The following is a 13,052-nucleotide window of genomic DNA, read 5'->3' on the forward strand; positions in this document are numbered from 1 at the left end:
ATAACATAATTCTTTGCATAAAAAGTGTTATTGTAATATATATTATAACTCAATTTTCGTATTATTGTTATATTTAGATATATTTAAATTCTCATTATATATTTTATTTATATAACACTAATTTATTCTATTATATTTTAATTTTTTTTATATAATTAAAATTAGCTTTCTAATATATACTAGCATCATCAAATGAACTTGATTTTCAAATAACAAAAAGTAAGAACATTCTACATTGAATTAACAATCCACAATTTAGTTTAAAACATTCAACACTGTCATCAACAACAAAATATTCTCTAAGTATTCAATGAGTCTAAAAGTTAATACTTTCAACACAAAGAAATAAACAAAGTTACTACTTTCAAGGAGTCTTAAGTATCCTTTTATACTTCGCTTGTCATATCTGCAAAATAAACAAAGAAATATTTTATTGTTATTATCTAGCATCACAAATTACTTCAAGAAAAATGCTATGGAAATTATATCCAAGAAAGGACACCACATACAAAATAATGGATTCACAACTACACCAAAGCAAACAAAGAAACCAAACACTAAATTATAAGACATTAATTATTTTTTGAGTATGAAAATGTACCTCTTGGAATAACTTTTTTAGAAGGCCATGCAACTGTGGAACCAACTGCTTCTTGTATTGTAAGCATCGCATGATTAGGACGAAATAAGTAAGATTCTGGTACAATAGCAACATCAACCCATACTCGCATAAAGTCTGGTCCAAGAGGCTTTCCATGTACAGTTATCTATGGATCACTAGAATCCCAACAACCTTCAGCAACAATTGCATCTGCCCAGTCAAGCAAGTAGCAAGCATTCTTCCCTTCTGTAAAGTCATGTCTTTTTTCTAGTGCAATACTCTACCAAATTTATTTTAAGGACAATATATTAGTTTCTGTAATTTTTCTTCTAAAATGAAAATTTAAAACAATAACAACTTTTATAATTTACCTTAGGGGACTGAATATTGTTTGACTGCGGTACATTGCGAGACTGTCCTTCGCTTGGTGTCACTTTACCACCAACCTAAATATAAAACCAAGATAAGTTTTATTGGAAGAAAAGAAAACTAAGATTTATAAGTGCAAGATAGAAATACCACCAAGTGTTCTTTAAGTAGATTCATCATTTCAGTCATTTTGAGCTTCATATTATGTTGCTCTTCTTCTAACTTGGAGATTTTGCTATTACACATATTAACAACAGTTAGCTTTGACCTTGTTACGCCTCTTCCTTGTCCGATTAAACGACCAGATTTTGGGTTACCAAACAATTTTGTCAAGGCATTCTCATCAGCGTTGTCTGTAGTTCCAGATTTTGGGTCTTCAAGGAGAATCTCATTCAATGAACCCTGCATATAAATTAGTATAACTAATGTATGCATTATGGAAAATAAGTAAAAATTCACAAAAATTAAATGACTAATACTCACAAAAATATCAGATGTCGTTGGGTTTACAGGTTCATCATTCTTCTTGGTATGGGCTCTCCGAAAAGCATCGATTCTAGATATTTTACCATCTTCATTTTCTTTCTTCTACACAATACATCAATAGAGATTATAAAATAGAGACTACAATAATGGAAGCAAAAATACAAACAGTATAAAACTTAATTATTACCATATCATCAATTGTTCGAGCATATCCTCTTCGACTTAAGGTGTGTGGAACAGCTTTCTTTCTTCTCTCTTGGTATTTGGCCCTTATATCCTATTTAATAAATAAGTAAAAGAGGCATAACTATATTTAATTTAACACCAACAGAGATAAAAGAGGCAGCAACATCACTTCTTACATCATATTTCTTACCAAATGTTCTTTACTAATATTTTTGGCAACAAATGCTCTCCATTCTACATCACTTTTTATGCAATCCGGCTTTAAGGCTAGTCGTTCACTCTCATTTTTTGCATTGATAATATCTTTTACAAGTCTAGATTTCCCAGCTCTCCATAGTTCTGCCATCATTTCAAAGCACATCTTTTTTTGCCACTCATCATGTAAGTCATATTGTGCCTACAATAGAATATAGAATAACATATTATATGTTTAAGTATAGAGCTGAATATATATAAAAAAATACACTCATAAAACTTGTAATTCTACCTGAATAGATGCCCAAAGAATATCTCTCATCATTGGTGAAACTTTCCTCCAATCTGAAATAGTGTAAGGAACAACCTCTCGCACAAGAGCGCCCACAAAAGAAGAAAATTGCACTGAGTTAGTACCAACTGGTTTCCCTTTTTCATTCCAATTTATTATCCTTAAGTCATTGTTCCTCTTAGTAAGATTTTCCAATAGAGTTTTTCCCCTTGTCTTCTTGGCTAAGTTCATTACATTCACATCTACATCTTGAGGTATTTCTTTAATCTCAGTTTGATTTGCCTCATCAGTTGTTTTTTGTAATCTAACAGATTTTCTAAGAGGTTGTTCAAGTTCTATCTCAGCCACTTCTTCACATTCTGCATCAGGCACTTCTTCACATTGTGCAACAGCCCCTTCAAATTCTACACCAACCCTTTCCTCATTAGCTATCTCTTCATGTTCCTCCCTTACTCCTTTTTCACAAACACTATCAACTACCTTATCTACTTCATAATTAAGAGATCGTTTAGTTTTTGAACTTCCAAGTGACATCTTCATGTATTCCACATCATCATTTAGATCTAGCTCTGTATCATAGACCATACGACGAGTTGCTGCTCTAGTACTAAGAGCAGGTGGTGAATCAATTACAACTCTAACAGGTGCAGAAAACCTACGAAGAGCACTCTTTTTCTTTAAAACAGGGCTTCCAAGCAACATATCGTCACAATCAGCTTGAGTCTTCAATGATGCTTTTCACTTTTTGGCCACAAGATTGCATAAAGCACCTGGACAAAGGTGTTTTTTTGGAGATCTTCGTAATGCACTCATTTTTCAAGTTGAAATTGCTGCAATATAAAAAGAAAGATAACATGGTATATAAATCAGAAATGCAGATCACCAAAGAGTAATAAACATACACCAAAACCATAAAACCAGAATTATTTCATTCAAATTAAAATAAAATCATAAAGTTCACCGTAGAGAGTAATAAAACCACATTTGTTTCATTCAACAAAAGAGTAATAATACACCAAAATTACATACAAAAAGTGTAAGCAGATTTGTTTCATTCAAAGTACATAAGAGACAACAGGAAACTCAATTTTCTTCATTGGATTCAAGTCCAAAACACCCTCTATTTGAATCCTTTAAAGCTATATACCAATTACTTGACTCATTCACCCTTGCATAAAAAGCTTTTTTCACTTGTGAAGCTAATACAAATGAATCCCTAATGGATTGAGCTTGTCCTATATTAAAATTTATAAGCGTATAGAACTCCGACTTCTTTACACCCATTCGAATATTCGCCCAATCACACCAAAACAATGGCACCTTAAAAGTACGATAATCAAGCATAATTATATCCTTGATAACACCAAAATACTCTTCTTTATCATTCAATTGCCCACTGTCATGTGCTTCCAAGTATACACCGCTGTTTTGAGTTATTTTTTCAGCTCCTTTTTTATGGAATCGAATTCCATTAATCATGTACCCTTTGTAGGAAGTGACACCGCGACTTGGACCTTCAGCCAATTGAGCTAACATGTCATCTACTTTGTTCATGTTAGAAATCTGAAAATAAAAATATACTTGTAAGAAATTTGTACACTAAAACAAAACGTAAACTTTTATCTTGGCAATAGAATACAACCTTTTCATAAAACCATAACGGGAACCCTTCAGAATGTCGATTCCACAACAAAGTTTGATTTTTATTCAGATTTGAGTGTCTTTCTTTCAGCTCATCCATATGGACATTGAGAAATGGTTCTACAATATCCGAGTTAAACAACACATACCGATGCGCTACTGCCAAGTTCAATCGGTCAAGCTCAAAGCACTCTGCTGCTGATAAAGGATTTTCTTCTAGTAATGTACTATCTTGATTATCATTTTGCTTTAAAAATGTTTCACAAAAGTGTACACATTCAACAGCAAGATAGAGATTTGCAATACATCCTTCTGGTCGTGCATAGTTTGCTACAAATCCTTTCAATACTTTCATATATCTCTCAAAATGGTACATCCTTCGAAATTGCACCAGACCACAAAGTCTAACTTCTCGTGCTAAATGAACAACCAAGTGAATCATTGGATCAAAGAAAGAAGGAGGGAAATATTCTTCTAGTTGACAAAGAATTTCAAAGGCTTCTAGTTCCAATTTCATAATTTCCTCCTTATCAACCACACGTTGACACAATCCATGGAAAAACTTAGAGAGCCGAAGAATTGTCTCTCTACAACCTTCTTCCATTAAACCCCTTATAGCAATAGGCAATAGTTGTTGCATAATCACATGACAATCATGAGACTTAAGTCCTGTCAGCTTCTGTTTCTCCACATCTACACAGTTTCTAATGTTAGAGCTATATCCATAAGGCAATTTCAAGTCAAATAGCCTCTCACAAAGCAACTTCTTATTAGATTTTGATAGAGTATAAGCTGCAGCAGGAAGACGAGTAACACCATTTTCTTCATACGGATGGAGATGAGGCATAATGCCCATCTCTCTCAAATCTAATCTCGAGTTGTAGTGATCTTTAGATTTTCCTTTGCAATCGAGCAATGTGTTAAGTATGCTTTCACAAACATTCTTTTCAACATGCATAACATCAAGGTTATGACGAACAACTAATATTTCCCAATAAGGCAGCCTAAAAAAATAGAATGCTTCTTCCAGATTTATTCTGTGTCTATACCACGACTCCTCTTTTTTCCCTTTCCAAAGTCATTAGTCACTTTGCTTAACTGCTCAGCTACTTCAACACCTGTCAATATAATTGGACATTGTTGTGCTCTTTCCCTTGCCCTTGCTGTTGTATATTTCTTCTTTCTGTAACGGTGTTCTTGTGGTAGTAATCGAATATGATTGCAAAAATGACATCTTTTTGCTATGCTTCAACCAAACAACATTTAAGTGCTCACCACAAACAGGACAACCATACTTTCCTTTAGTCACACATCCAGCTAAGTTTCCATAAGCTGGAAAATCATTTATGGTCCATAGCAACATGGCCCTTAAATTAAAAAACTTCTTTGTAGAAATATCATATGTATAAACACCATTCCATAATTCAAGTAACTCATCAATTAAGGGCTCTAAGTAAACATCTATGTCATTCCTAGGTTGTTTAGGTCCAGGAATCAACATAGATAGAAAAGTAAATTCATCCTTCATGCACAACGCAGGTGGCAGATTATATACAATGAGCATTAAAGGCCAACAACTATACGTAGAACTCATATTTTTGTAAGGATTGATCCCATCAGCAGCAAGTCCTAATCGAAGGTTGTTAGGTTCAAGTTGAAAATCTGGCCATCTCTCATAAACTGCATCCCAAGCCTCTGAATCTACCGGGTGCCGCATTTTCCTGTCTGTTCTTTTATTGGTTGAATGCCATTTTAAGCTTAAATTCGTCTCTTCTTTTCTAAACATCCTTTGAAACCTTGGTATAATAGGAAAATATCTCAATGCCTTTGCAGGCTGCCCTTGTAGAATCTCTTTTGTCTGTTCGTTTTTCTTCCATCTTGGATATTGAAAAGTGGGACATACTTGGGCATTAGAATTCTCTTTTGTATGCAAACAACAATAGTTGACACAAGCATCGATATGCTTATAGCTCAGATCAAACATCTTTAGAAACTTTTTAACTGCATACATTGATGTCAGTAGGAGATTATCTTTCGGCAACATTTCTTTGATCATCTCCAACATCTCACTAATGCCAACATCTGAGATTCCATGCTTTGTTTTTAGATTATACAGCCCAACAATAGACGAAATTTTTGTATACTTTGAACAACCTTCATACAATGGAGATTCAGCATCCGCTAGTAAACTCTGAAAATCAGCATCATTGTTATCATCACCAAAATCATTGGCGTTACTTGAAAATACTCCCGCTGCCCGAAATAAATCATATTCATAACTTGTGTTTGTCGTGCTGCGTTGGACTGGATCTTCCCCATGATGAAACCATGTTTTGTAAGATTGGTCCATGCCCCACAAAACTAAGTGTTCGACAACTTCGTGTGAAAGTTGATGTCTTAGATTGTGACATTTGTTGCATGGACAAAGAATCTTGGCTGGAAATCCAAGATTCGTCATGGCTGTCTTAACAAACTCTCTAGCTTTTTGCTCATATTACACTGTTGCTCTACAATTTTAGAGCATACGTCAATAATCAAGCACTAACACTTAAACTTATATCCAAAATAAACTATATGATTTTGGTTATTAACCTGTTAAGATGGATCCAACTTTTATCCATCTCCAATGAATTTGTATTTGATGTTGTTCTCTTACTAAAATCTTGTTTTTTGTCTGGGTTTAACAACTGTTAGACAAGACAATCACATTATTTGCGGTTGTAATATCAGGGTCATGACAAGGTCATTCACACACATGCTTTTAAAATAAAACATGCCTTGGTTGAATTTCAGTATATTTGGGTTATTGAAGTTTAAAGCTTTATTGAATTTCATTCAAGGGCAGAGTTGCTAGTTCAGAGTTAAATGATCACTTTTGCTAAAGATTCTAGAGTGGAGTTAATTACTTAATTCCAATTTACAAATTTGTTCTAGTTCCCTATAGAGTGTTTGGGATGTCTTTATGGTCTCGTACCTTTTCTGATTGTGTTTAGTGCTGGTTCAATTACCCGATGAAAAGTTAATGTTAATGGATATAAATGTATAATTGATTCCAGATTTGTGGTTTATAGATCTGATTTTGACCTGTTATTAGCTAGTATTTAGTGTTTTAAGATCCATTCTGCTTTATAAGGGTTCAATTAATAAAGAAACGTCTTGATGAAGTCATTGGATTCATCTGCTATATTGTATTGAACACAAGGAAAATGCTACTGATTTGGAACAAATCGTGCATTATATTGAAGCTTACCTCCTTGGAATACATCGTCTTTATGTTCTCTGGGAAATATAGGAGCAAAGTGGGTCTTAACAGTGTTATATAGAATAAAGCATGGATTATATTTCAGAGAAGAGATTCCCGCTTGATGCAAATGATTATAAATTATATGAAGAAGTTGGAGAGGGTGTCAGTGCTTCTGTGTACAGAGCTCTGTGTGTTCCACTTAACTCAGGATGTTCATGTGTTTTCTCAAATCTTTCTTGGATTGTTCTTTTTTACTTTTAACAGCATTGGGTCTCTAAAATTATGTTTTTATATTTGATTATTTATGCATCTATACTTGTCAGATATTGCGGTATCATTATGCTATTGAGATTTATGTTTCAATAAAGCTGTTATTCAGATTCTTATTAGAGAAAAGTCAATTGATGAATGATGGCAGAACCATACTCAATCTGAGTGATGCTCCCAATGTGTAGTGTTATTCTCTTCATGTTGAGTCTGCATAATCTTATAATTTGAGGATAATAGTTAAATTCAGCTTTTTGACCATTGTTTTTCAATTTTTTATGCTAGATAAAACTATAAACAAAGTGTCTTACATCAAATAAATGTTAGACTATATATTACTCTGCTTATTGTGAATTAGTTTTGAGTTGAAACTCCTCTATAAATCTTAATCGAGTACATTTAACTTAGTCCTATATATAAAAATAAAAATGTGTAATATATTCAAGAAAAATTATAGCAAATAAATAATTTTTCTTGAATATATTAGTAGCTGGATTCCATGCCATTATATGAGATTAAAATTATAATTTTTTTGGAGTTATCCTCTCTATTTTATTAGTTCTTTGGATGGGGATTTGGGAAAAGTAGAAAAATGTTGAGTGTTTGTGCTGAGTGCTGTGTTTTGGGATTCTTGTACAAGTCTGGAAAGACAGGTTGCTAGTTTATGGTGCTATTGAGACTAGGTACTATCTGTGGTATATTATGACTAACATTTCTTCTGTTTCTTCTTAGTGCTATTGATTCATCTAGTTAGTGGTTTTATTTGTTACCTCCAACTTAGTTATAAACATCCTAAATTTATTTGGTTTCAGTCTAACTTTGAAACCTGTCCAAATAAGAGAGTTACATTTGCTATGTTTTGATTATTGATAAGGCAGCCTCTCTTGATAAATACAACCTAGAATAAAAGGAAATATATATAAGAAGGGAAAATATACTGAAGTTATTAAGATGCGGATTCCCTGATTACCCCTAAGAAATTTTAAGCAAGTTTACCATCTTTTGAGCTCGTTTAAATGCCTTATGGTGCTCTTAGTTTGTTCTGTGTATTAATTCATTAAGTCTGTTTCTAAGAATATTCTGACTTATTGAGCTGTAAAACAGAACGATCAATTTTTTATTTTTATAAAATTCTTGGATTTTAATGGTCATAGGATCATAAGTTCAACGTCTAGCCACCCAAATTGGAAAGGATAACTCTTCAATAGCAAGATTGAAGCTTAATATGCTAATTAGTTTCATCTAGCTGCATTTTGAATTTGGCCAGTGAAACCAATAGATAACTCGTTTAACTGCATTTTATTTTATTTTCTTTCAGAATCCTTACACTGTGAACATTCTTATGGCTGGTTATTTTATTTATCTTGTTTTGGTTTCTATGTTAGTTTGCTAATTGCAAAGCTACCGTTCCTTTTTTTCGAACAGGGCTGTGACTTGGTTTTGCAGGAGTTTAGAGAGGAAAACTCGTAAGAATTTTGATTGATTATCAAAAAAGAAATATACAGCTAGCTATAGGATTTATATATATAGACATGGAAACATATTTCCAATGTAATTAATTTTTTGAGCTTGCATTTACCATCCAAACAGCTACTCCGATTGATTAATTGAGGTATTTGATCTTCAAGTATGTATAATTTGTAAATTTAATTCTCTGTATTTTGTTTTGATCCAGCTTCACCACACTTTAATTAACCAATGTATATTCTTTAATTAATTGAGATTTTCTTTACATCTTAAGATATTTTTGTTGCTTTTCTTCTACATATATCATAATACTTTAGACTTTAGAGTGCCTGTATTTTCAAAAGTAGGTGTGATTTTTTCATTAAAGCTTCAGCACATGTAGACATTTTACTTTTTTTTTAAGGAAAAGGGTTTTGGTATATGTATAGTTTGTCTTTTAATTTGAGCAATATTATCTCAATTAGATAATTATCACCTCTTAACAGAATTATAATGTTTTTTTACTGTCTATGGTTTGTTATGGTTGATATTCTTATTCATTGCTCACTTTGTTTTGACAGACTGTATTATGTATACTGAGAATCTGAGGCTGGAATGATTTGTGCATAGACTGTTTATGAATCCTATTCTTCTCAAACAACTAGCAAGACCATTAGATTTGATTATAAATGGCTCTGGGAAGCTAACACTTTGAAGGAAGCTCTTGAGTCCAACAATACAATTTCAGATAATGATGTAGCACAGACCATCAGGTGTGATTACAATTTAAAGTTTGTGTTCACACTTTTAAATCACATTGCTTGAATTTTATGTATTTCTATGTATTTTTCTTTCACTGGTTATCTGGAGAGAGTTTTTTTTTTACATTGGGGGGGAGAGGGGATTCGAACTCGAGACCTCCTCTTTGTGAGGAGAAGTGTGGAGCTGCAAGGGTATGCCTAGACCACATCTGGAGAGAGATAGTTGTTCGTATTGCCCACTTCTTCTAAAATATATATTTGTTATCAAATTCCAATGATATAAAGTAGAACAATTATTAAATTCATAAAGTGTTGGCCATTCAAATCATGGATGTATATATACACACAGAGATGTATATCTAAGTATGTTTGCGAAATTATAAGCCTACATTATTTGTATCAATGAGAGTATTTTTTGTAAATTCTTATGTATTTACACAGATAATTTCCACAACATGAAAGAAGTGATTTTAAGCATTCTATAATGTAAGAGTTTGTACTTTATAAATTAACCTAAAATAACTTAAATAAGTAATCTGGTTTAATGGATTTAGTGTTAAGCTTTAAAAAATTAATAGAGATAATTTACCAGCTATGAGTCATTGATGTATTAGTTGTAGAAGGGAATTTGGGAAGTAAGATTTCCGTGAGTTTTAGAATTGTAGAGAGGAAGTTTGAAATGTTGAGTTTTACTTTCATTGATTAGATTAGTGGATTAAGTGTCAGTGAAATTCGATATGATTTGATTTATCTCTAGGTGTGTGTGTTGCAGACCATCACTCATTTATTTATGGAATGTGCATTAATTCAGCAGCTGTGGATGAATCAAACAATCACCTCGTACAATAAGAGGAGTAACAGAATTCTTAAAATAATTACGCATGATAAATTATAAATTGAACTCAGCCCAATTTTTTTCTTTTGCAAAATGGTGTTAATGTGTATGGTTTATTATGGTTAATATGGCTCACTTTGTTTTGACAGGCTTTATGTATACTGAGACTCTAAGTGTGGAACTATTTGTGCAAGATCATTAGAATTGAACACTTTGAAGGAAGCTTGTTGAAATCAGTTACCAAATAAAAGGTCTTGTTACTTCTGTTTTCTTAACTTACTTTTGTTAAGTGTGCATAAAAGGGTGTCACCTCTCTTAATAGTCTCTAGTTCAAGAGATTCTAGTGTTGTTTTTAATTTAAAAATCAGATTCTAAAATGGTAGCCACTAACTAATTGGGTTTGGATCAAAGACAAGATTTTAGCTTGGGTTGTGGCAATTAAATCTAATCTATACATATGGAAATAATGAAAACAATATGACTAAATGAAAAAATTAATCTATACATATAATGAAAAATCTAATCTATACATATAAAAGCTTACCTAACCATCTATCAATACCAAGTCAAAAAATTCAAACAACACACAATAAGTTTTCTTCCTTATATCACCGCAGCACACAAACAAATTTTCCAGAACCTAATTCTCTAATACACACAAGTTTTCAACCTTCCGTTATCACCGCAGCACACAATTTTAATCTCAGAACCTACTTCTCTATGGATGAATATTTAAGATATTCAAACTCCTCTAACATTTTTAAGATATTAATAATAAGAGTTAAAAGAAAAAATTCCGTACCTCTTGCAAATTACCTTTGCAATGCTCCTTGCTAATTCGATCCCCAACCTAAAGAATATAATCAATACTTAAAAGATTAATACAAAATTAAAATTTGTCCATAGATATTAAACAAGCATGTATGATAAACTAACAGAGATTACAGAAAAGACATGTATGATACCAACAAATCAGTCTCTTACATGAAACTGGTTAGAGTAGAAGCTGAAAACGAGTTATTAGTTCAGGTCATAATAAATACAACACAAAGGGTCACCTTAGTTTGATTCCTTTAGGCGTGTATTATTTGGCAGATATATAGTGCAGATAAATTGTTAAATATCTTTGCTGATTCAATTGAATAAGATTCCCATTTTTCTTAAAAAGAAAACTTCAAATGGATCTAACTATGAGAACCTTGGCCAAAATAATAGTTAGGAATTAACAGGATTACACAGTGAAATGAAACTCAACCATTTTATTATATAGCAATGCCAGAGACAATCAGAATCGGATAAGTTTTAATATCCAAGTAATTAACAAGCTGTGCAATATGTAATCAAGAGCCTCCTGACTTTAACACAACTAAACTGGTCTTAACCAACTGCTTTTAACTAAACTAACTATTCTCCACTGTACTATTTCATGATATTATGATTTTTATTACACTGAAACTTGGAATTGTATCTTCAATATGCCATGAACAAAATTTATTTATTTTTTAAATAAAATGTCGGACTTACCAAGGAGAAAAAGCATCATAAGTGAATCATATGCTGACAAAATAATTAACAATACAATGTCTGAAATAAAAAGAACATGAGAAACCAAACTGAAAAGGCCACAGAACACAATAGCTAACAAACTAAACAACATGGCAAGCAAGCTCAAACAACCAAAAATAAAAGTTGGAATATGACCAATCAGAATAAGGCTGACGATTCAATTTCTGTAATTGAATTATGAACTGGAATAGTGATTTCCCACCTTAACTGTTCAGTGGATGGGTTTAAACTTTACAAGAGTGATATTGCATTGAAATATTGGGCTTTCTATTTTTCTTACTATTTTCAGAATCTGAGGAAATTTAAGATAGAAATTTTGAATTTCCAAAACTTACAACTTTATGTTATGGTACAACATATGAATATAATTTGTAATTTTATACGTGTTTAGTGTAAAGCAGACCCAAAGTTGGGTTCCCCTTAAAAAAAAGAAAAAGAAAAAGAAAGACCCAAAGTTGGGTTTAGTCTAGATCAGCATTCCTATAAATTAAGATTAAAGGTACATATTATTTTGTATTAACTTTTCATGACCTTTACCACTTCCTCAGCCTATCAACTCTATTTGGTAAGATTGCTGGTTTTAGGAGGCCCTCTGTGGGAACAATTGTTCTGCTAGAGCCATGGAATATGTTTGGTAGAGTTATAAAACAATTACTTTGAAAAAGCAGGAGCTCTTACAAAGAATATTGCTCTGGAAGTTTCATAGAAGTCATTATTATTATTACCTAGAGAACCCCCCTCCCCAAGAGAAAATTGTACAAAATAACGTATTAGGTATCACAACAGCAAAGTACATGATGATTGGTAATACTTATTAGAAAAATTGGGGATAGAAATCTCTAAGGAAACATGCATTAAATTTATCATTTTTTATGTCTAAATGTCTTGCACTCCTATCATTTCATTAACAGAAAAAATGCTCTTTAATAGTTGTTGTAGAACATAAAAGTAAAACAGTATACTAAATATGCACAGGAACACTCCGGGAGTGTCCCTTTAAAAAGCAAATGCAGAGGTTTCTTACTGTAAGCATTACCAAATGCAGAGGCTATAAACTTATGTTTTTTTTTTTGCCTTTCACAATTTCAGTTGCAATTGATCTTGTTGAAATATTCACAACAGGAGCAAAGATTAAGACTTCAAAGTCAATTTATACACCCTTT

General features: G+C 32.3%; 1 long non-coding RNA gene across 1 annotated transcript; it reads right to left on the reverse strand.

The window, feature by feature from the left end:
- Window positions 1-861: 861 nt before the first annotated feature.
- LOC133793967 (uncharacterized) lies at window positions 862-1,190 on the reverse strand. The gene is made up of 3 exons (XR_009875050.1): window positions 1,124-1,190; window positions 973-1,047; window positions 862-881 (listed from the first exon to the last, which is right to left on the reverse strand). It is a non-coding gene; the product is annotated as an uncharacterized LOC133793967 (long non-coding RNA).
- Between the last annotated feature and the right edge of the window lie 11,862 nt (window positions 1,191-13,052).

Source organism: Humulus lupulus, chromosome 8, assembly GCF_963169125.1.
Source record: "Humulus lupulus chromosome 8, drHumLupu1.1, whole genome shotgun sequence".
Lineage (NCBI taxonomy): Eukaryota > Viridiplantae > Streptophyta > Magnoliopsida > Rosales > Cannabaceae > Humulus > Humulus lupulus.